At 39.2% G+C, this 23,181-nt stretch overlaps 1 protein-coding gene across 2 annotated transcripts in view; it reads right to left on the reverse strand.

Moving 5' to 3' along the window:
* LOC132429456 (tubulin-specific chaperone cofactor E-like protein) overlaps positions 1-16,331 on the reverse strand; it is a 162,065-nt gene extending 145,734 nt beyond the window's left edge. For both annotated transcript variants that reach the window (XM_060017775.1, XM_060017774.1), the window contains exon 1: positions 16,168-16,331. The gene's annotated coding sequence lies outside the window, so the exon portion shown is untranslated. The remainder of the gene's footprint in view (positions 1-16,167) is intronic.
* Between the last annotated feature and the right edge of the window lie 6,850 nt (positions 16,332-23,181).

Raw genomic sequence — 23,181 nt, forward strand, 5'->3', positions numbered from 1 at the left:
GGAAACACTCCCAAGTAGCTTAAAATTATTTTCAGTCATTTGACATGGACCCATTTATATACAACTAGCCAATCTCATCTATTCATCAGAGAAGGGCAGAGAAAACCACATTCTCAAAGCTACCTGCCAATATTTTGCTACCAAATATGTGAAAATAAAACTTAGGTTAAACATTTTGGCCAAAGGCTCCACAATTTCACCGTAGGGTTCCTTTGGTCAGATGACATTTCATTCCAGGCATTTTCTCTTCTCAGGTGCCTATCTCCTTTACAAGACAATCTGAGAATAAGAATTTCTTTACCACTTGTTTAATAAAAATGGAGACTACAAATATATCCAGTTTTCTCTCTTTTTTGCACCTTATCAAGTGGTTCCAATTAGGCTTATTTGACCATTTATTCATAAAATGTGTGCCCTCACAAAGCTTACAGTCTCCTGTGATTCCATTCAACAAACATGAACCAGACACCGAATCTGTGCCAAGCTAAATACTAAAGAAAGTGAGAATGAATAAAATCCAAATGCTGCCCTCGGGGCATCCAAAACCTAGAGGGAAACACAGGGAGGTAATGCATACCTGAAATAAGCCACCCAGAAAATAGTGAATTCAAACACAAGAAGCGATTAACTTTTTGGAAGTATCATCAAGGAAGTAGGAGGTGAATCCTGAGCCATTTTGAAAGATAACAAAGATTAGGTTAACAGGTTGGAGAAGAGCATTCCAGGCACAGGAAACAACAGAAGATAAACCAGCACAAGAGACATTAAGCGGTATTGCTACAACATAAAATATTTGTGGGGAGCAGGGGAGACAGGAGATTCGACTGAAAGGTGGACAGTGGTCAGCTCATGCCTGACCTTGCTCAGGTTTGACTTTATCCTATAGAGGTAGAAGTAAGAAAAGTTTTGATAGACTGCTGTGAATATTGTGCAAGGATGGGGGTGACCGATCTTTATGTAGAATATCAAGGGGTCAAAAATGATGAGAATTTAAAAATCCCTAAAGGACTGGGCAAGTAGGAGTTTGTTTACCTTAGTGGAAGCATTTTCAGTACAGACAAGGGAGTAGAAACCATAGTTTAGGGGGTTAAGGAAGTAAATAAATGAAGACAGTAAGTATAGACCATGCCTTTGAGAAGCTTAGATGAAAACAGAAGAGATGGGACAGTTGATGAAGAAAAACCGAGTGTTCAGAGAGAGACAGAGCTGTTATATCTTGTTCTTTTTTTAAAAGAACAAAAGAGGAATCTATAGGCTGAGTTTGGCGGGTAGGGGCATGGAGCAGGTCAAAAAACTAACAAAACAAAGCTAAGAAAAACAAATATCATATATTAATGCATATATGTGGAATCTAGAAAAATGGCACAGATGAACCGGTTTGCAAGGCAGAAATTGGAGACACAGATGTAGAGAACTTTCCCAGGGCAGGGAAAGTGCGGGGAGAGGGGGGTGGTGGTGGGATGAATTGGGAGATTGGGATTGACATATATACACTAAATGTATAAAATAGATAACTAATAAGAACCCGCTGTATAAACAAAAAATAAAATAAAATCCAAAAATAAATAAATAAATAAATTTAAAAAAAAACAAAGCTAAGGAGGAAAATCTGGATAGCATCAAAGAATCTCTTAGTATTACTAGCTTTCTCAATTTTTGGAAGTTTCTTTTTTTTTTTTTTAAGCCCATTTAACTTTTACTTTATGGACTCCTAACCTCATCCCTGCAAAGCTTCCTTTTGTGAAAGACCTCCACTATATCTAAACCCTGCCAGGTTCTTGGACATTTTAGGTAGCTGGGACTTTAGTTTGTTGTTTTGTTTCCTAAATCTTTCTGATCCTCAGCAAAAGTGTACCCAATAAAACATAACTAACTACTCTGGGAAAGTATATGTGTATTTTACATATTTTTACCTCCAGGAAAGATAAAAATGAATAAACAAATAAAGGAATGGATAAAGAAGATGTGGTGCATACAGACAATGGAATACTACTCAGCCATAAAAAAGAACAAAATAATGCCATTTGCAGTGACATGGATGCAGCTAGAGATTATCATACTAAGCGAAGTCAGAAAGAGAAAGACAAATACCGTATGATATCACTTATATGTGGAATCTAAAATATGGCACAAATGAACTTATCTGCAAAACAGAAACAGACTTACGGACGTAGAGAACTGACTTGTGGTTGCCAACGGGGGTGTGACTGACTGGGAGTTTGGGGTTAGTAGATGCAAACTATTAAATTTAGGATGGATAAACAACAAGGTCCTATTGTATGGCACAGGGAACTATATCCAACCTCCCGAGTTAAACCATAATGGAAAAGAATATTAAAAAAGAATATATTTATGTGTATAACTGAGTCACTTTGCTGTACAGCAAAAATTAGCACAACACTGTAAATCAACTATACTTCAATTAAAAATTAAATTAAAAAATAAAGGAAAAAGGGTCTATTGATAAGCTTTTTTCTAAATAACTGCTTGAAAAATACTAGAGATATACATTCTGAATTTTTAAAACCTACCAACTGAAAATAAGCAAAAAACCTATAACCCCATGTAGATGTAGTTTTACTTTTCATTAGCTAAGCTAAGCATGTATATAAGTGTCACCAAAAAGCTTTTCTTATCTGAAGCATATTTAGAGCCACAGCCATACCAGGAAGCTCTGGTTGACAGATTTAGAGAGTAGATTAAAAGCCTGAGGATGCACTTTATGGTGTATATTTTTTCAGACCATTTTTTCCATACTATGTAGATACATGATGTTTACACAAAGATTAAATTACTTTTAGATACAGAGTTCTGTAACCTGCCTTTTCACTAAACGGCTCATGAAAAACTTTCTATATCCATAAATATATACATATACAATCTTTTTTGTGTGTGTGTGGTACGCGGGCCTCTCACTGTTGTGGCCTCTCCCATTGCAGAGCACGGGCTCCGGACGCGCAGGCTCAGCGGCCATGGCTCACGGGCCCAGCCGCTCCGCGGCATGTGCGACCTTCCCGGACCGGGGCACGAACCCACGTCCCCTGCATCGGCAGGCGGACTCTCAACCACTGCGCCACCAGGGAAGCCCTATAATCATTTTTATGGTCTACAGAGTATTCCATTAACAAGCTTTTGCACCTGAACTCATGAATGACAGCAATCTCTCCCATAAAAACACATTAAAGACATTGTCCAAGTCATCATACTTAGGCTAGACAGTCTCATTCTGTATGGCAGTTCTACCTTCACTTATCATAAAGTACATATACCTGCAATTCTATCTCGGTTACCTCCTTGAGCATTATGTAATATACCTAAGTGGATGCCTTCTTGGGATGAAAAGTAAGGAAAATAAATTACTTCTAATAACCTTTCAGAACTCTTCTGTAGAATTATAGTTTACTAATTGACAAATTGACTCTGAGTATGCCAAGTGCAAAACTTGAGCATAGCTGATAAGTCCATTATCATAACATACCACACCACCATGATTTCACACCCTACTATGAACCACCCTATTTCTCAGTCTCCTTCTCAACTGTATACTAAACTATATCCAAGTGAAATAATGTAGCACATCAACTTTTCTTGGTAGATTATTTTTTTAATTAAAAAAAATTATTTTTTTAAATCCAACATTGCCAAATGAAATGTGAATTCAGACTCCTGGTCAGTCCTTGAGTTGGGCTATTAGTAGGGCACTGTTACCCTCTTCACTTATCACAGCACTATGCTTCTCCTTAAACGTACCACAGGTATTAAAATATCTAATCCAAATCCTTTATTTCATTATATTAGTGGCACCAAAATATCTAAAACTGTGACTCTGCGTTATCAGTGAGTACAGCCCCACAGCTGTCTGTATTTTCTACTAAAGAACTATACTGCATACAAGGCACATTTGATGTTGGACAAAAGACAAAGTTTTCTCATCCACAACTGCAAATTAGCAAACAGGACTGATTCTCACGCTAGTAGTCTATTCTACGTAGCACTCAAAATTTCTGATCCAAATGCACTAGCCCAAGAATTTTATTATTTTGATGAGAAAGTATTTGAGAGGAAAAAAATTTAAGAAAATACTGCTATTTAGATGTAAGTACCTCTTTGTGTGAAAATATTTCTAAGAACTTCTTTCTTAATTCCTGTAGCTTCTAACTGTCCAGAAGTGTTGGCTTACACCAATTGTCTATATCCCTATGAAATTAGGCATTTTAGAATGCAGACAAGCACTTTCCACCAACTTTCAGCAATCACAACATAAAAACTTTAATATTCACCACACCCCTTACTTCAATAAATTCCAAGGAGAGTCCACCCTTATCCCCCTTCCCAACCCCTTCCCAAACAAGTCTGCATCCATCCCTACCTTTCTATGTGGCCCAGATTCAATCTGGGAAAATCTCAAGGCTTTTATGTTGCACTTACTCAAAATTCAAGAGTAGAAATATTTACTCTTGAATCGATGCTCCCCAAAAGCCGAGTGTCCCCAGACTGAGATTAACAATCATTTGAAAGACTAGTAATTTTCCACAACCATCTTCTGAAACAGCCAAACTGACACTTATCTCTATTTACAGGACATGATACTGAGGTGACTTGCTCGGGTTTCCGAGGCCCAACCAGCATGCTAAGTTATACTTTCCGTATCCCTAATCTGTTGAGCCATGCTGTCTTCACTGAAGGAAAAAAAAAAAATTCATGTCAACAGTATGTAGCATCATGCACAAATCACAGAAATACAACTTATTAAAATTTATGAAAATCATTACAGCCGAAATACCTCTTGTAACCATGTCAAGGTAGCTGAACCACAAAGCTAAGCAGCAGTACCGATTGGTCTAGTCACCAAAGGGGGAAAAATATTCTCAACTTCCCTTTCCTGCCAAAAAGCAGTAAATATTAGTTTCTTGAATGGATTGGTTTTCATCAGGAGAAAATTGTATACACATGCTATCTTTCAGCTGTGAATACACAAGTTTAAGGTCAATCTGTTCTATAAACTCAGCTGTTTATAGAACAGATTACCCCATCGTCTCTACTTGTGAGTAACTACAGAGGCTATCAACTTAAAGCAAGGCCTCATTAGGAATGGTCTACTAGTTCACCACCCTGCAGCCTTCTAGAGTTTACAGACCACTCTGGCTCACAGCGAAGAATTGCCAGAATGTAAACGTCAGCCACACAGAGAGGTTGCCAGAGTTTACAGGTTATTAAAAAAATTCACTAGCCCTTTCCATATTTAGTGCTATAGTAGTATTACTGCCCTATGGTGATACTGCCTAGTGGTAATAAGTGCTGGTTCTAGAACCAAACTGCCGGGATGTAAATCATGACTGACTCCACCACTCCATTTGACTACAAGGAGGTTACTTTGGTTTCTAAGTCTCCACTGCCTCACTTATAAAAGGGGTAACGGATAGCCCCTAACCCCTAGCTCATAGGGTTGCTGAATGAATAGAGATAACATGGGTAATACAGGTTTCATTCAGTGCTTGGCACATGGAGAGCACTCACTAAATACTGGCTTACTATTACTCCTACTGCTACTGCTACCACTGTTACTACTCCCATCACCACCCAGTGAGCATGGCAGCATTAATGTAGGGCTGGGGACTTATTTACAGATTTTGCTAAATAGATTTGATCTAATATTTTTTGGTCCTGGGCCTATGCAAATTCATGCCAATTAATGATTCAGGCAGTAAAATGTCTGACATTTATAATGTCACTCCTCCTTAACTAGAAGATCTTCCCTTCTCCACCTGTCTAAATTTTATGCATCCTTCAAGGCCCTACTCAGAATATACTTCGGAGACGAAGCCTTTTCAGATACCTCCTGCCATAATGATCTGTTTCCTTTGAGCTGAGCTCATGGTAAATATTTATTGCCTAAAATATTCAGTGGGCAATTAATCAATCACATATTGGCATGGATTCTTTTCATTTTTGTCCCATTATTAACTCATGCATAGTGTTGTGATTTTCTTTTGTTTGTTTAATATCTTTAGACTGTATAGCTCTTGAGGGTAAGAACCATATCACAATGCTTCTTTCTATCTATCATGGACTGGAACTTTGCACATAATTGGCACTCAATGAATATGCTAATCAGTGAGTTTTCTAATCACTTCTCATTGTGCATATCAAATGTATTTTATAAAGTATGAAAAGCAGGTGTATTAATAAACTCAGATCAGAGTAGTTACAAACAAAAATGCATCATAGCCACCACTGAATTACTAATTATGTCTACCTCTCCATGGGGGTTCCAAAAGTAAGAGATCACACGACAGGGCAATGAATCAGTAACAGAGCCAGAAATACTTGCTTCTGAGCACAAGCTAAATTCTTCTGCAAAAACTACAGCCACAGTAGATTTAATACTGAATATATAACTTTGGTATCTATACTATACTATATGTCTTATATGCAAGAGTTAATAATTTCTGCCATACTTCAGACCAACAGGCACAGTGTAGTAACTAAAGAGGAATACATGCGCATTGCTGGTGAGACTGTAGAATGGAGCAGCTGCTGTAGGAAACAGTGTGGCAGTGCCTCAAATGATTAAACGTGGATTTACCATATGATCCAGAAATCCCACTTCTAGGTGTATACCAAAAGAACTGAAAGCAGGGACTTGAATAGCTATTTGTACACCAATATTCATAGCAGCATTATTCACAATAGCCAAAGGATGGAAAGAATCCAAATATCCATAGGCAGATGAATGGATAAGCGAAATGTAGTATGTACATACAATGGAATATTACTCAGCTTTGAAAAGGCAATTCTGACACATGCTACAACATGGCTGAACCTTGAAGACATAACACTAAGTGAAGTATGCCAAACACAAAAGGACAAATCCTATGCGATTCCACTTATATGCGGCATCCAGAGTAGTCACATTCACAGAGACAGAAAGTAGAATGATAGGTGCCAGGGGCTGGGGAGAGTGGGGAACAGGGAGTTATTGATTAACGGGTACAGAGTTTCAGTTTGGGGACAAAAAAGTTCTAGAGATGGACAGTGGTGATGGTGGTACAGCAATGTGACTGTACTTAATGCCACTGATCTGTACATTTAAAATTGGTTAAAATGGTACATGTTATATATATTTTACCACAATAAAAATACTTCAAAAATAGGGAATAAGTAAAATATGTTACACTAAAAAAAAAAAAGATAAATACAGGTCAAGTCCAAAATGCCTGATTCTTACTCCCTCAGCACAGTTATCAAATTAATGCCAACAATTCACTTAAGGATCTTAAAAAGTGAGGGATAAATTAGCCAAGTCTCAATAAATGCATTTTGTAGGAGATATGATTTATAATGTATACAATCTTACATTTTTCTTGGATTCCTTTACTGGTGCTCACATGGAAAAATGTCACTAATGGATGAGGGATTAATAGAGTTAACATTTAAACTACAATCTCCAAAGGGACTTGCCTTTATAAAATGTATGCCTTAAGTTACTAATAGTACCTATGAGAAAATATGATCCTCATATAAGTCACAATAATAAGGGTTTAATAATCTAGACCTGTTTCCAACATTTTAAGAATCATGATTCTTTCCTAAAATTCTTTTTTCACTTACCTATAACTAAATAACAATACCATGTTATAAATATAATAAAAATATTCTCAAAAATGACCTATCTTCATTAAGATAATGGCACCTGTCAACCAGAACTTAGTATTTGAGAGAGTCATTGCATAAAATCATTATTTTAAAATAAAATGTTATAAATATATGTCTAAGCATAAGAGGGAAGGGAGAGTGCTAAAGTTCCTGAAAAACTGCCTCCCCAGATTTCATAATACAGTTGAGCCTCATTATTAGCAAATTCTTTATTTGCAAATTCACCTGCTCGAATTAATTTGTAACCCCAAAATCAATACTTGCAACGTTTTCACAGTCATTTGCAGATACTTGCAGAGTAAGAAAAACTTTGAGTCACCTGACAGACGTGTACATTTCCAGCTGAGACAGAACAAGGCGTCGCTCTGCCTTCTTGTTTCAGCTCTCATACTGTAAACAAGTGTCCTTTTCACGGTCTATTCAGTGCCAGGTTTTTCATATTTTTGTGCCTTTTTGTTGATTTTACTATTGAAAAAGGCCCCTCAGTGCGATGCTGTGTCCCTAACCACAGGAAGGTTGTGATGTGCCTTATGGAGAAAATTGGTGTTAGATGAGATTTATTCTATCTAACTATAGTGCTGTTCACTATGAATCCGAAGTTAATGAATCAACAATATATACTGAATAAGGTGTCTTTAAACAGAAACACATATAAAACAAAGTCAGTGTATATATGTCCATGCCACTCTCCCACTTCGTCCCAGCTTACCCTTCCCCCTCCCCATGTCCTCAAGTCCATTCTCCACGTCTGCGTCTTTATTCCTGTCCTGCCCCTAGGTTCTTCAGAATCATTTTACATATATACACTACCAAATGTAAAATAGCTAGCTAGTGGGAAGCAGCCGCATAGCACAGGGAGGAGATCAGCTCAGTGCTTTGCGTCCACCTAGAGGGGTGGGATAGGGAGGGAGGGAGGGAGGGAGATGCAAGAGGGAGGAGATATGGGGATATATGTATACATATAGCTGATTCACTTTGTTATACAGCAGAAACTAACACACCATTGTAAAGCAATTATACTCCAATAAAGATGTTAAAAAAAAAAAACACAACGAAGTCAGGTATTGATCACTTGACGAAAATGTTGTGTGCAATGACTGGCAGGACCCTAACCCTACATTTCCCCTGGGAGCAATGGTTCCGTATTCACTAATTTGGTGTTCACGGCAACTTTACATAAGTACCATGAATAACAAGAATCAACTGTATTTTGTAAAGAAAACTCTGGAGGAAAAAAATAGATCAGTGGAATTGAAAAGAGAGCCCAGAAACAGGTCTATGTAAATGTACCTGCAAGCATCATAGACATCAGTAAGAAAAGGTTAAACTACACAAGAACTGTCCCAGGACAAGTGAACATAAATCTGGGAAAAATGAAAGGGAATCCTCATCTCACAACACAGAAAAATTCAGTCCAGCTAAAATGTGGAAAGCAAACTTTATTCCTATGAGAAGAAAATAGTTATTTTTTTTTAAATAGGAAAAGAGCTCTAAGATCTTGATTTAGGGAAATATTTCATAAGCAAAATGCAAAAAGGAACCATAAAGGAGAAGTCAAATGAAAAACTTTTGATCATCAAAAGACTTTAAACACAGAAAAAGACAAGCCAAAAACTGGAAGATAATTGCAACACATGTAACTAACATGGGGGAACTCCTAAAACCAATAAGAAAAAGGCAAACAACTCAATAGAAAAATGGAAAAGACATGAACAAGTATTTAACAGAAGATAAAATTCAAAAGACTGATAAATATATGTAAAAGATGTTCAAGTTCAATAATTCAGAAACAGAAATTAAAATCTCAACAAACTATCATTTTATATAAATTAGCAAAACTTAAAAATTCTGACAATACCAAGTGCTAGAGAAAATGTGGAAGAATAGGAACTCTTCTATTGCTAGTAAGAGTACAAATACCTTGGAAAACCATTCATCATTGTCTAGAGAAGCTGAAGATGCACATTCCCTGTGACCCAGAAATCTTCCTTCTCAGTGTAAACTCTACCGGAACTTGTAATGTGCACCAGGAGAAAAGTACAAGAATGTCCACAGCAACGGTATTGTTTGAAATTACAAAAATCCTGACCAAAAAAAATGCCCTTACGTGCAAGAACAGGCAATTGGATACATTGCATTATATTCATAAAATGAAATGTTTCCACAGCAACAACACATAATACTTGATCATTTGCTATGACTGCTTCCTTATCAACGTGAATGACTTTTAAAAACACCGTTAAATGGATAAAATAATCACAAGAATATATACAGCACAAGCCCACTTAAACAAAATCAAAAAAATAGAAGATTAATCATCGTATTGTTTAGCGTTACATACATAGGTGATAACTGTAAAGAAAAGTCAGAGAATAAACACGAAATTCAGAACTGTGGTACCCTTGGAGGGTGGGGGTGTATCATCGGAGAGAGGCACACGGGAGGCAAAAGCAGAATTCTTAATTCCCTCCTCAAAACTGCTTCCTCCTCCACCAAGTCCCCACCTCCAGAGTTACATTTTTCTCTTCCTCTCACATCCCTGTAATTAACCAACCTCTAAAACACCCCAATTCTGCCCAATTCTTGCCATTTCCTCTACTTTACTCTGGGTTAAGCCTCCATCAACCTCTCGCTAGGATTGTTGCAATAGCTTCCTCCCAGGTCACTCATGACCATATAATTCATTCTCCAAGATCATCCAAGTGATCTTTTCAAAATCTAAGTCAAATCATGTCCTTTAAACTGTCCAAAAGCTTCCCTTCACACTCAGAATAAAATCCAAATCTTTATCATAGCCTTCGGGGCTTCATTTTATCTGTTCTGTGCTTACTTCTCTAAACTTACCTCCTCCCACCTTTTTCTTAGCCCACTAGGTTTCAGCCAGCATGGCTTTCTACTTCTCAAACCTGCCAAGCTGATTCCCCCTCTTAAGGCTTTTACAGGAATGCCCTTTTCCTGGCTCTCGGCTTAGCTGGCTTCATCTCAGCATTTGAGCCTCAAATAAATGTAAGCACAAATGTTACCTTCTCAGGGAAGCCGCCTCTAACCAGCCCATTAAAAATGGCGCCACTGCCACCGGCAATCACTTATCACCTCACCCTCTTTCATTCTTGACAGCACTTATCCCCGTCTATTAATTTAGTGATAAACTCCACCCAGAACCGAAGTCCCACAAAAGCAGGGACCTGTCAGTCCAGTTCGGCGTGGTACGAAGCAGTGTCAGGCGCATGGCAACAAATATCTGTCGGCTGAACAAAAAAGTGAATTTTTACTTTGAATAAATATGAAGCAGTATTTTCTGACAGTGACATGAAAACCACGAAAACCAGTGAGAGGTATTACAGATGGAAAGAAACTTTGCAAATCACTGGAAAAGCATTAATCTAAGAGGAATTTTAGTTGAAGCCTTTTCTCAACAGTACTAGTAATAGATCACATTCCTAAGGACCATTAACGAATGATTAGTGAAAGTTTCATATAGCCAGAGTCCTGAGTTATGGAGGTGTGGCATCTGTTTAACTCTCCTAATTCAACCTGAGTTCAGTTATGAATCTGCACTGAAATTTGAGCAAGTTATTTACCTCTCTACGCCTGCTCTCTCATTTGTAAAATGAAACTATTAATAGCTATTTCATAGAGTCATTGTGAAGTTTAAATGAAAAAAAAGTGTTTAAAGCATCTAGCTGCACCTGGCCTAGCAAGTGGTCAATAAATTGTAGTTATTATTATGAAAACTGAGTAGGAAAGTCCAGAAAAATGGGAGAGCTTATGAGTCAAATAACCCCCAGGCACCTTCTGCTTCTAGCGGAGGTAGACTAATTATATACAATGTACTGGGACCATAGGCCAGGACTAAGTCCTTTTCCCTCCAAAAAGAAGACCAATGTACACAAGGGTAATACGTAAGTATGGACAAAGCACTTTGAGAACACCAAGGGAGTGACTCTCTTCAAGAAGGTCAGCCACACATAAACCTGAGTCTTAAAAGAGGTCACAGGAATTCCTAGATGAAAAATAAGGGGGAAAGGCACAAATAAGTGAAAGTGAGAAATGCAGTGTGGCTGGTGTGGAGTGTGAGGGAGAAGGGCTGGGAGATGAAGATGGGCCTGCAGGACCAGATGGCAAGAGGCTAAGGTCCTCTGTTTCCAAGTCTGCACTTTATCCTTCAGGGAAATGAAGGGTGGGGGGGAAATCTAACATGTTAATTTGGTACCAATCCTTCTAAAGAAGGCAAAACACATTTTTATGAATTTAAACCTAAACACCATATAGGTCCACCAACTGTTATGTCTAAAATGGAAAATAAATGTTAAGCCTAAATTCTTGAAAACACGAGCAATTTGCTTAACAATGACCGACACAATCTGTTCTCAAGTTTCATTACTTTGATGAGCCTTGTTACCATGATCATCATGACAAAAGCAGAAAATATCTATTGAGTTCACTATTTACCTTGTAGTATGTTGTTTTTTATGTGATATCATTCAATTCTCACAACACCTTTATAAAAGGTACTATTATTAACCCCATTTTACACATTGGAAAACTAAAGCAAAGAGAGGCTAGTCAGATGGCTAGTGAGTGAAAGAAGATTCAAATCTAGGCTGCGTGACTCCAAAGCCCTCAAATTAAACCAATATGCTGAACTGAAACTGCTCAGTTCATTTACATCATTTGCTAAAAAAACTGTATGTGTACCTACTGTATTTTAAAGCATCACGGCTAGGTCAGCAATTCTCAAGTTTTACTGTACATTAGAATCACCTGGGCAGATTCCTAGATTCTGATTCAGTAAGTCTAGGGCAGAACTTCCAGAGATCCGCAATTTTAACCATTAGTTCAATCAATTCTGATTCACTTGATCATAGTTCATTCTGATCACCATGAACTATCCTATGACAAAACGTGTGCTAGATGTCCTAGAGATCTGAATATATTTGATCTTCTGTCTCCATGAGTTTACAATCTAAAAGAGACAGGAACAAGATACACAAACAGTAAATACAAAGCAATACAGGAAAAGCAATATAAACAAAACGGCAAGAGAGACTTCAAGGAAGAAGGATCATCTGTAATGAAATGAAGATGAGTAGGATTTCATGAAGAAAGGGAACATGCTTCCCACAGACTCTCAGGAATAATGTTACATACAAAGGAAGGTACGACGAGTAGACAGCTTGGCAGGAACAGAGGATCTGCGTTTAGGAATGCAAAAATAATGTCAGTAAAAAGTAGAGGCTGTAGAATGCCCTCAACGTCAAACTAAACACTATGGGCTTTATTCAGTGCTGGCACTGGGAAACCACTAATGGTTTTTGAAGAGGGAAATTATAAATGACAGCAATATTCTTTGGCAGAGTACTCTGATGAAGCTATGCAAGGTCAAGCAGATGGAGAACGGGAACAGTTAGGCTGTTAGCATTCCAATCCCAAAGAGGTAAAAGCTAGAACACAGTAGTGGCAAAGAAAAAGGGGAGAACGGTACCTCAACAATGAATTGCATGCAGGGCAAAGGCAACAATCACAGCTAAATGATTTCTTCACCCCTTAAGTCCAAACTGTATTACTATCAGTTTTGTATTACTCTTTACAACTTTTTCTGTACAGCCAACTAGGCCCAAAATATACAGAGTTCACTTATTTAAAACACAGCCCACGACTAAGATGTCAGCTAACAGGTCTCTGAGCAGCCAAAATACATGTCACATAGTTGATACACTAAAAAAAAAGTATTTATATATATATTGTATTTAACATATATATAAATGAAAGAACATTATTCAGAGCTATATAATCTCATTCTACGCAAAGTTCTAACAAAGGTAAGCGTCTAATTTCCAAACCCACAGCAGTTTGGAAGCAAATATTAGAAAGGGAAAAGAGCCTGCTATAAGTGGAAATACTTAAAGAGTCTGAGGTTCAAGAGAAGAAATGAAAACTATAAAAAAGCACACACAATCACTCAGGGTAAATTCTCCACAACTGTTTATTGACAGGTACACGTGATTCCCAGAAAAATGAAATTAATGAGAATCTTCCTTAATGTCCCAAACACCTACCACAAAAAGAAAACTTTTAAAACATTCTTTAAAGAGAAATATTTTAAAACAAATATTTACCTGATTAGAAGGTAATTTTTAAAGGACGGCTGATACATGCCAGCACGGCCCCTCTCATCAGGGGGGCCGTGTTATTGACTAGTTATTGACTTTAACTAGTCAATAGTTAAAGGTAAGAAAGATATATTTTATAACACACAAAGTTTGAAGATAATAAGAGTGCTTTCATAAGGCATCTAATCAAGAATGTGGTCCCACTGGTAAACTTTAATTTGGGCAATACTTTCCTAATGGCTGTGCCTTTGAATTCCATGTTCCAAATAATACAAAGCCATCCTCAACAAAAACTAAAACTATTAAACTGGTCTTAAATACACCCTATAAATGTACCTACTGAAGTCAGGCAACATCATTTGACACTCAACGCCCTGTAACAACAGGCTGTGTGACAACTTTTAAAAGGACTTTAAACATGGCAACACATGAAGGCCTCTCACTTTGTTTACCAACACTCATTAACATTTATTATACTACCACTCATACAAGGACCTCACCTATTTTATAAACAGACGAAAACGCCATTTTTATGGGGGGAATTAAGATGTTAACTGAATCAAAGTTACACTTAAGTTTATGATTAAGTTACTAAAGCCATGAACCTGCACCTTTAATCATGTAGAAAAAGTATACCATACATTAATTATTGGAGTAAGGAAGTATGGGTTTCAGCTTGAGATTTTTTAAACAGCAGAAAAGCAAAATTAGTGTATTAACACTGTAAGATTAAAATAAAATTACCTTAAAGATGCTGTAGGGATGAATCAACTATATGGAACTAGGCCTCTCATATTTCTCAGACCCAGCAAAGGACAGAGAAAATTAAAGCACACACTTATTTCAAAAATTTCACAAATGATCAGGCAACATTAAGCTATCAAAGGTTAAGATTATGGTACAATTTGCTACCCCTTATAAATATGTAAACAAATGAAGCAGTCCGTCGCACCAGGTGGGCTCCACTCTACCTCCCATCCATCTCCTTGTAATCATCCTTGCTCTCTAGAAACATACATGAAGACACTAATTGAAGCCAAAGAAATGTGCCTTGGCGAGAGTGCCTGCCAAACTGCAACTTGTGACCCACATAACAATTTAGTGGATTTAGTCAGCATTTTTTAATGGAAAAGAATGAATAATAGAAATGATCAGTATGCATCATAAGTAACAAGGGTAAATACTGCTTTGTGAAACTTTTGTCGGTATGTACTAGATCATGATGTAAAATGTACTTCTAACTATGGAGCAAAAAGTTTGAAAGCCCCTACCCTAGAGATTTAGGTCAAATGCCTCAGGACTCAAAGGCTGAATGTCTTCATTAGTCCTCCGAACCTACACATAATCTCTTAGCTCAAGATGGACTCGTGGAAACCAATTTAAGAGCTCCAGGGCAGCATAAAAAGAATGGGGACATGCCTCAACTAAACCTGTATCTGGACCTGAAAGAACTAACTTCCCCAAACAACAGACCTAGGCGGTGCCTACAAGCTTCTGGTAGCTTAGCAACCTTCAGAGTAGAGCTCCTCCTTCCTCCACTGACTATAAACAGTTCTAGTCTTCCAACCAACTTTCCTGAACTACAACTTCTAGAACACTGTGCCCCAAGAGAAGACAGTATTAAATCTCCTTCTCGCTTCACCAATTCCCAGTATGTCTCCCTAGAAGAGGGCCTTGTACTCTGTACTCCCCATTTTCAGCGAAGAATGAAGCTCCGCACAGATTCTTACCCTCCCCCTTTCCCAGATCCCAGGACGGGGCACCCTCCTCCCAGGCCCCATCCTACTCCAAGCGCCTCACTGTCAGTTAATTGTCTTGGGGGCAAAATGATTCTCCCAAAAGTCCTTATTAAACTACCGCATCCTTCTACCAGCCCCCGGAAGGGGCAGGCCTAGAGTCCCAAGAGCCTGGGAATGCCAGTCCGCTCCTTGCCCCACCGAACCTCCCTCGGGAAACGTCCTTTATTTTATTTTTGATTTTTTGATTTTTTTTTTTTTTTGCTTCAGTGGTTCAGAGGCAAGTTTCCTATTTCCCCAGCAGCCCCCGAGTCGTCTCCATCTCCTACCAGCCAGGGGGCATCTCCTCATCCCCCACGTCCCTGGGGCACAGTGATTAGTCCGGATTCTCAGGAATTCGGACAGGCTCCCCCCAGACGCCCTCCTCCAACCCGGGCCCCGACTCCCTCTCCCAGCCCAGGCCCTCCCCGCGCCGCCTCAGCCCAGGCCCGGCCCCATCTTCCCTCCGACCGGGCAGATGTCCCATCCTCCCCTTCGCCCACGCAGGCCTCGTCCCGCTCCGACTTCTTCCCGCTGTTTCCTCGTACGGCACCCCGGCTCCGGAGGGGAGCCCCTCGGGCCTCGAGAACCCGGCGGAGCCGGCAGGCCCGGGCTCCACTCACCCCTCAGCCCGGGAGGCGGGGGAGCTGCTGCGGCGGCTCCTCGGGCTGCGCCTCTCCTCCCCCCTCCCGGCCGCAGCCGTGGCCGCCGCTCAGCCTCCGGCCTGCTCCCGGCCGGCTGCAGACCGGATCCGCTTCACCTCGTCCCCCACTCCGGCCGCCGGAGCCCAGTGTCCTGCATTGACCCGGAAGCAGCTTTCCCGGCCCAACAACAACACGTGACCCCTCGCACGTGTCACGTCCGCTGCGTGAATGGGAGGGGGCGCCGGAGGAGCGGGTCCTCCCCGACCGAGCTGGGGTTGCCATGGCGACGGGGATGTCTGTGCCGGCCTGGTCGACCCTAGAAACACACCTCATCTGCTCTTTCTCTTGCCCGTCATGAGGGGACACCCTGGGTGCAAAGGATGAGTACAAATTGTCAAATCAGAGTGGAATAGGGGCAGGTCAGAGCAGAGCCCGGGCCTCTGCGAGGGTGCTGTCTTACAGAAAAGGAGCGTTAAGTTGAACCTTCCAGACTTACTTAGGATTTTGTCCTGATTCTGTCACTAGTTTGCCGTGTGACCCTGATCAATTCACTTACTGTCTCTGTCTTCAGTGTCCTCAATAGCGAGCTCTAGGCTGTAATCTAATACAGTCCCAAGATGCTTTTGTGTAAGGATGCGGTAGCACTCTGGCCTTTATTCTGTGTCCTCTTCACAGGGCCTGTGGCATCCTGAGCTTTTGGTGCTCCAACACCTTCGTAGTAATAGCATCTTCCCCTTATAGAGCCCCTTCCAGATAACAGGCACTGTACATATGCTACTTCTAATTTTTACCACCTTCCCAAAGTAGGTATTTTATAGAATTAAAAACTGAACTTCATAGAGGTTAAGTGATCTGCCCAAGACCATTAGTAAAAATGACCAGGCTGAGATTGAAATTCAGGTCAATCTGGCACGAAAGTCAAATCCATGCATTTCACATTATGCCATACTATTGCTCCAGCTCCATACATGTTATGTCTTACTGTTTAGCTGTGATTGCTTAGTACTTCTTTGACCATTTCTTTTGCAGGAATGTACATGAAATAGGGATGATGCTGGCTGATCCTGAAGAGAATTCAGCCTTATAAGGATATTTTAGCTGAAGAGCTAGGAGTTGACGAGGTCTACGTGCATAAGTTGTGTGTGCTTTCGTGTAGTGTGTGTCAGGGAGCAGGTGAGGAGTTGTGATGTGCATGCACGTGTATTTATTGGTTCATAGAGTGGGGAAGACAAAATTCTTTACAAGGGACTCCGTGGCAGTTCCTGGGGACTTACTTCTCTTATTGTATTTTGTTTTGAGTTGTCCCATTGGTAGGGCTTAGGGAAATTCGAAAAAAAAAAAAAAAAGCCTGAAAGAGATGATTAAAGAAACTGTTCTGGGGCTTCCCTGTTGGCGCAGTGGTTGAGAGTCCGCCTGCCGATGCAGGGGACACAGGTTCGTGGCCCCGTCTGGGAGGATCCCACATTCCGCGGAGCGGCTGGGCCCGTGAGCCATGGCCGCTGAGCCTGCGCGTCTGGAGCCTGTGCTCCTCAACGGGAGAGGCCACGACAGTGAGAGGCCCGCGTACTGCAAAAAAAAAAAAAAAAAAAAAAAGAGAAGAAACTGTTCTGAGGATCACGGGGAGGGTGAACCAAGCAGTGGGGCTGAGGTGGGGGCCTCCCTCCTTCTTCAGAGAACAGAGCATCCTTCTGGCACCTTAGGATGGATGGCTTTGGAAGCATCAGGATTGTTGGCGTAACCAACATCTAAAGTCGCCTCAGTGGCAAGGATCATGAGAAGAGCTGAGTAGACTAGGCACAGAGGAAGAAGAGTGAGGCGGATGCTGCATGGATACTTTACTGATAGACTTACTTGTGAGCTCAGGTACCCTTGGGGACACCCAGAAATATGCAGGAAGTTAGATGTCCTGTGAGCAACTAGGAAAAAAGGCAAGAAATGTGGGTCATTACTGTTAACAAATTCTGTGTACAATGTATATAACTACATATATGAGTAATGGATATGATTGGGTGTGATTAGATACAGTCAGCCCTCCGTACCCCTGGGGTTCGATATCCACGGGTTCAACCAATCACAGGTAGAGAATATTCAGAAAAAAGAAAATTCCAGAAAGTTCCAAAAAGCAAAACTTGAATTTGTTGTGCACAGGCAACTATTTACATGGCACTATTTACATAGCGCTTATACTGTATTAGGTAATATAAGTAATCTAGAGATGATTTAAAGTATACTGGAGGATGTGTGTGGGTTATTTGCAAATACTACACCATTTTATATAAATGGATTTTGGTGTCTGCATCTGTGGATTTTGGTGTCTTCAAAGGTCCTGGAACAATCCCCCACAGATATCGAGAGATGACTCCTTGACTTACTTTTCTTTCATTCCCTTCTCTCCCCTTATGGTGCAAACTCCTAAAGACAAGATCAATGTCTCTACCTATCCCTGGTCTATCTCCACGAGATAGGCAGAATTATCTTTCTAAAACTCATGTGTGATCGTGTTCTTCCCTGTCTGCTCTTATTCTATACCGCCCTGTTCAATCTGGTAGGCACTAGCCATATGTGGTTATTTAAATTTAAATGAATTAAAATTGCATTTCCTGAGTCACATAACACTAGCCACATTTCAGGTGCTCAGTAGCTATATGTGACTAGGACTATCATATTGGACACTGACGATATAGACTATTTTCATCATCACAGAAAGTTCTCTTGGGCAGTGCTGCTCTAGACTCTCAAGCCCTCATGTGTAAGTTCTTTGGGAATTTGCTTCGCTGAACCCTTTGCTTGAAACATTATTCTTCCACCTCCTTGAGACTGAAAATTATATATAATTGCTTATTTTCTTGTCTCCTTGACTAGCACATAAGCCTTAATGAAGGCAGGAGCTAGATCCATCTTGTTCACAGTTGATTCCCTATTATCCCTAAAGGACCGTTATAGACAAGGAGACAGTTGATAGGGAAGTAAAATGAGAGAAAGTAACAGAAAGGCAAATTTCTGGTCATTTTAGTAGAAATTGTTGGTAATTTAATTGTTTTGACCTACAAACAGCAATTTCATATAGTTCAAGCTAATAATAAGGAAGAACTTCTGAAGAATTGGAGTGCTTTAGTGGGTTCTAATGAATTCACCGTTACTGGGATAGGTTAAGCAAAGAATGGGATAGGTTAAGCAAAGGGGAAATCTGTTAGAATGGTGTATAAATAATTCCTGGATCAGTTGGACTAGTTAACTAGTCAACTAGTCCAATTCTAAGATTCTAAGTCTACGGTCCTCCATCCAGCTCTTTAATTCAGGGCTGAGTATGCTATAACAATAATCATAGCTACTTTCTGAGTTTTTATTATGTGCCAAACATGCTCGAGATATTTCACATAGATTATTTCCTTTAATCCTCACAAAGATTTTTTTTAATTAATTAATTTATTTTTGGCTGCATTGGGTCTTCGTTGCTGCGCATGGGCTTTCTCTCTAGTTGTGGCGAGCGGGGGCTACTCTTCATTGCAGTGCACAGGCTTCTCATTGCGTTGGCTTCTCTTGTTGTGGAGCATGAGCTCTAAGCGCGCGGGCTTCAGTAGTTGTGGCACACAGGCTCAGTAGTTGTGGCTCACGGGCTCTAGAGCTCAAGCTCAGTAGTTGTGGCGCACGGGCATAGTTGCTCCGTGGCATGTGGGATCTTCCCGGACCAGGGCTTGAACCTGTGTCCCCTGCGTTGGCAGGCAGATTCATAACCAGTGCGCCACCCGGGAAGTCCCTTACAATGATTTTTGTGAAGTACATTTGGTGCCATCAGATTTGCCAAGTAAGACTCAGGTTAAGTGATATACCCAGCAACATACAGTTAGTAAATGGCAGGGGCTGAATTCATATTTAGGTCAGTCTGACACCAGAATCTGAGTTCATAATAATGGGATATAGTAATGATGGGCTATAGTTCAACAGGAAGTTTCAGTCAGATTTTTGCATGTTCTTCTAATTCAACAAATGGTTATTTTATAATGGATGTATGTCTTTCACCTAGCTAGGTGGTTTGGGGAAAACAAAGACGGATAAGGCATCGTCCCTAAAATGTAGTTGGAAAGATAATGCATATGCCCAAATAACAGTGATATAGGACAGTTAAATGTCTATTATTTAAAAGGGGATTTAGGGAGTCATCTTCTTAGCTGAAGACCTCTCCCAAGTAGGCAAAAGGATAAGGACAGAATTATATGAGAATTCAGTATGAACAGCATCAGTACACAAATGGGAACACAGGGGAAGAGAAAAACAACTGCTTCACTTGAAAGAATAATGGCTGGTTTCGAAATTGAGAGTCTGCAATGCTAGTCCTGGTTTTCCCACTAACCAGCCATGTCACTTGATCTCTTTCTGCCTTAGAGCTTTATCTGTCTGATAACCTGAATTGGATAAACAACCATGGTGAATACATATAATATTTTACATGTATATATTTTCAAGAGGAAGTACCATAGCTTCCATGAGATTCCCAGAGAAATCACTACTCGAAAAACTTTTAGCCTACATTACAGCTTTAAATGCTGCAGTTCTGAGATTCTGTATTTGATTTTGGTCAACATTATTGACGTATCTGTCAGGAAATGGACTGTCATGCCAAGCTTAATGACCAAGCAAAAGGCAGAAATATTTTTAGTTTAACCCGGAGACTCATAGCTAGAACTATTTAGAAAGCATCAGGATTTTCTTACTGGGCAGAATATGGTCTTAAAAAAACCAATTAGTTCTGCCATGTGCATAAATGGATCAGTCGCAAGAAGCTTAATTATCAAGGAGGCTTTACATTTACTAAGATCATTTGTAACAAATTGCTGGAAACGTCACTAAACCCTCTTAGTTTTTATATTTCTGTGTGTATAATATACACAGAGAAAACTGTACATACATGAACAGTTCAATGAATTATCACAAAGCAAAAACCCATGTAGCCACCAGCCTGTCAAGTCATAGAACAAGGCCAGTTTCCCAAAGTCTTCCCCCAGTAACTACACCACCATTCTCCCCAAAGTTAACTACTATTTTTCTAATATTGTAGCTTATTTTTCCATTTTTAAACTATATAAATGAAATCAAATGAGATGACTTCCTTCACTTAACATGGTGAATCTTCCACGTTGTTGCCGATAGCTGAAGTTTATTCATTTTTGTTGTTAAATAGTATTTCATATTATAATCCACCACAATTTATCTGTTCCACTACTGAAGGATGTTTGGGTTGTTTCAGGCTTTTGACTATTATGCATAATGCTGCTATGAACATTCTTGTACTTAATTTTTAGTGCACATATATACACGCTTCTGTTGGGAATATACTCAGGAGTAAAATTGATGGGTCACAGCTTTAGATCAGCACTGTCTAGTAGAAATATAGTGCAAGTCAAGTCACATATGTAATTTAAAATTTTCTAGTAGCCACATTAAAAACTTAAAACATGAATATTAATCATGTACTTTATTACTCCAATATATCCAAAATGTCATTTTAATGTCATCAATATGAAAATTATTAATTAGGTATTTTACGTTCTTTCATATATTGAATCTTCAAAATTCAGTGTGTATTTTACCCTATTACAATTTGTACTATCCACAGCTTAAGTGTTCAGTAACCAAATGTGGTACTAACTATTATTACTACCTCTTAAGTGTTCAATAACAAAATGTGGTACTAACTATTACTACTACTTCTTAAGTGTTCAGTAACCAAATGTGGTACTATTACTACTACTACATTGGGCAGTGCAACTTTGGATTATACTGCCAAACAGTTTTCCAAAGTGCCTGTGCCAATTTACACTTCTGACAGCAGTGTACGAGTTACAATTGTTCCACGTCTTTATCAATACTTGGTATTGTGCGTCTTTTTAATTTTAGTCATTTTGATGCTTGTGTAGTAGTATCTTATTTCGTTTTAATTTGCATTTCCTTAATGATAAGGTGGTTGAGTATCTCTTCCTATGCTTATTGGCCAATTGATATTCTCTTTCATGAAGAGTATATGTCCTTTTATTCTACTGAGTTTGTCTTTTTCTTATTGGTCTGATAAAATTAGTTGAAAAGTATTCTCTCTTTTTCAGTGAAGTAAGTCAGAAAGAGAAAAACAAATATCGTATATTAACGCATATATGTGGAACCTAGAAAAATGGTACAGATGAACCAGTTTGCAGGGCAGAAATAGAGACACAGATGTAGAGAACAAACGTATGGACACCAAGGGGGGAAAGTGACGGGGGGTGGTGGTGGTGGTGGGATGAATTGGGAGATTGGGATTGACATATACACACTAATATGTATAAAATAGATAACTAATAAGAACCTGCTGTATAAAAAATAAAATTAAATTTAAAAATTAAAAAAAAAGTATTCTCTCTTTTTCTATTCCCTGCAAAAATTTGTGTAATATTGGCATCATTTGTTCCTTCGATGATTGTTTGAGTTCTCTTGTAAAGCCATTTTGACCTAGAGTTTTTTATATGAAAAGTTTTCAATTACAGATTCAATTTATTTCGTAGTTAGGCATTATTCAAGTTTTCCTACTCTTCCTTACACCCATTTTAGTTAAGTTGTAGTTTTCCAGGAATTTGTTCACTCCGTTTAAGTTTTCAAATGTATTAGCATAAAGTTGTTCATGATATCCTATTATCTTTGTCAGAGCTACAGGACCTATAGTGACATCTCATTTTTATTCTAGGTAATGGTTACTTGTGCCATGTCTTTTTCCTTGATTAATCTCACCAGTTTTTTTGGTCTTCTGAGAAAATCAATTACTGGTTTTGTTGAATCTCTCTGTTATACTTTTCCCTGTTTTATTATTTTCTACTTATTTCTTTATTATTTTCTTCCTTCTGCTCTTATTGGGTATAATTTACTGTTCTTTTTCTAACTTTCTTCTTTTCTCTAATGCATTTAGAACTACATATTTGCCTCTACATACAGCTTTAGTTGATTGCCATAGTTTTGATATGCAGCATT

The sequence above is a fragment of the Delphinus delphis genome, chromosome 8 (genome assembly GCF_949987515.2).
Source record: "Delphinus delphis chromosome 8, mDelDel1.2, whole genome shotgun sequence".
In the NCBI taxonomy this organism is placed as follows: Eukaryota; Metazoa; Chordata; class Mammalia; order Artiodactyla; family Delphinidae; genus Delphinus; species Delphinus delphis.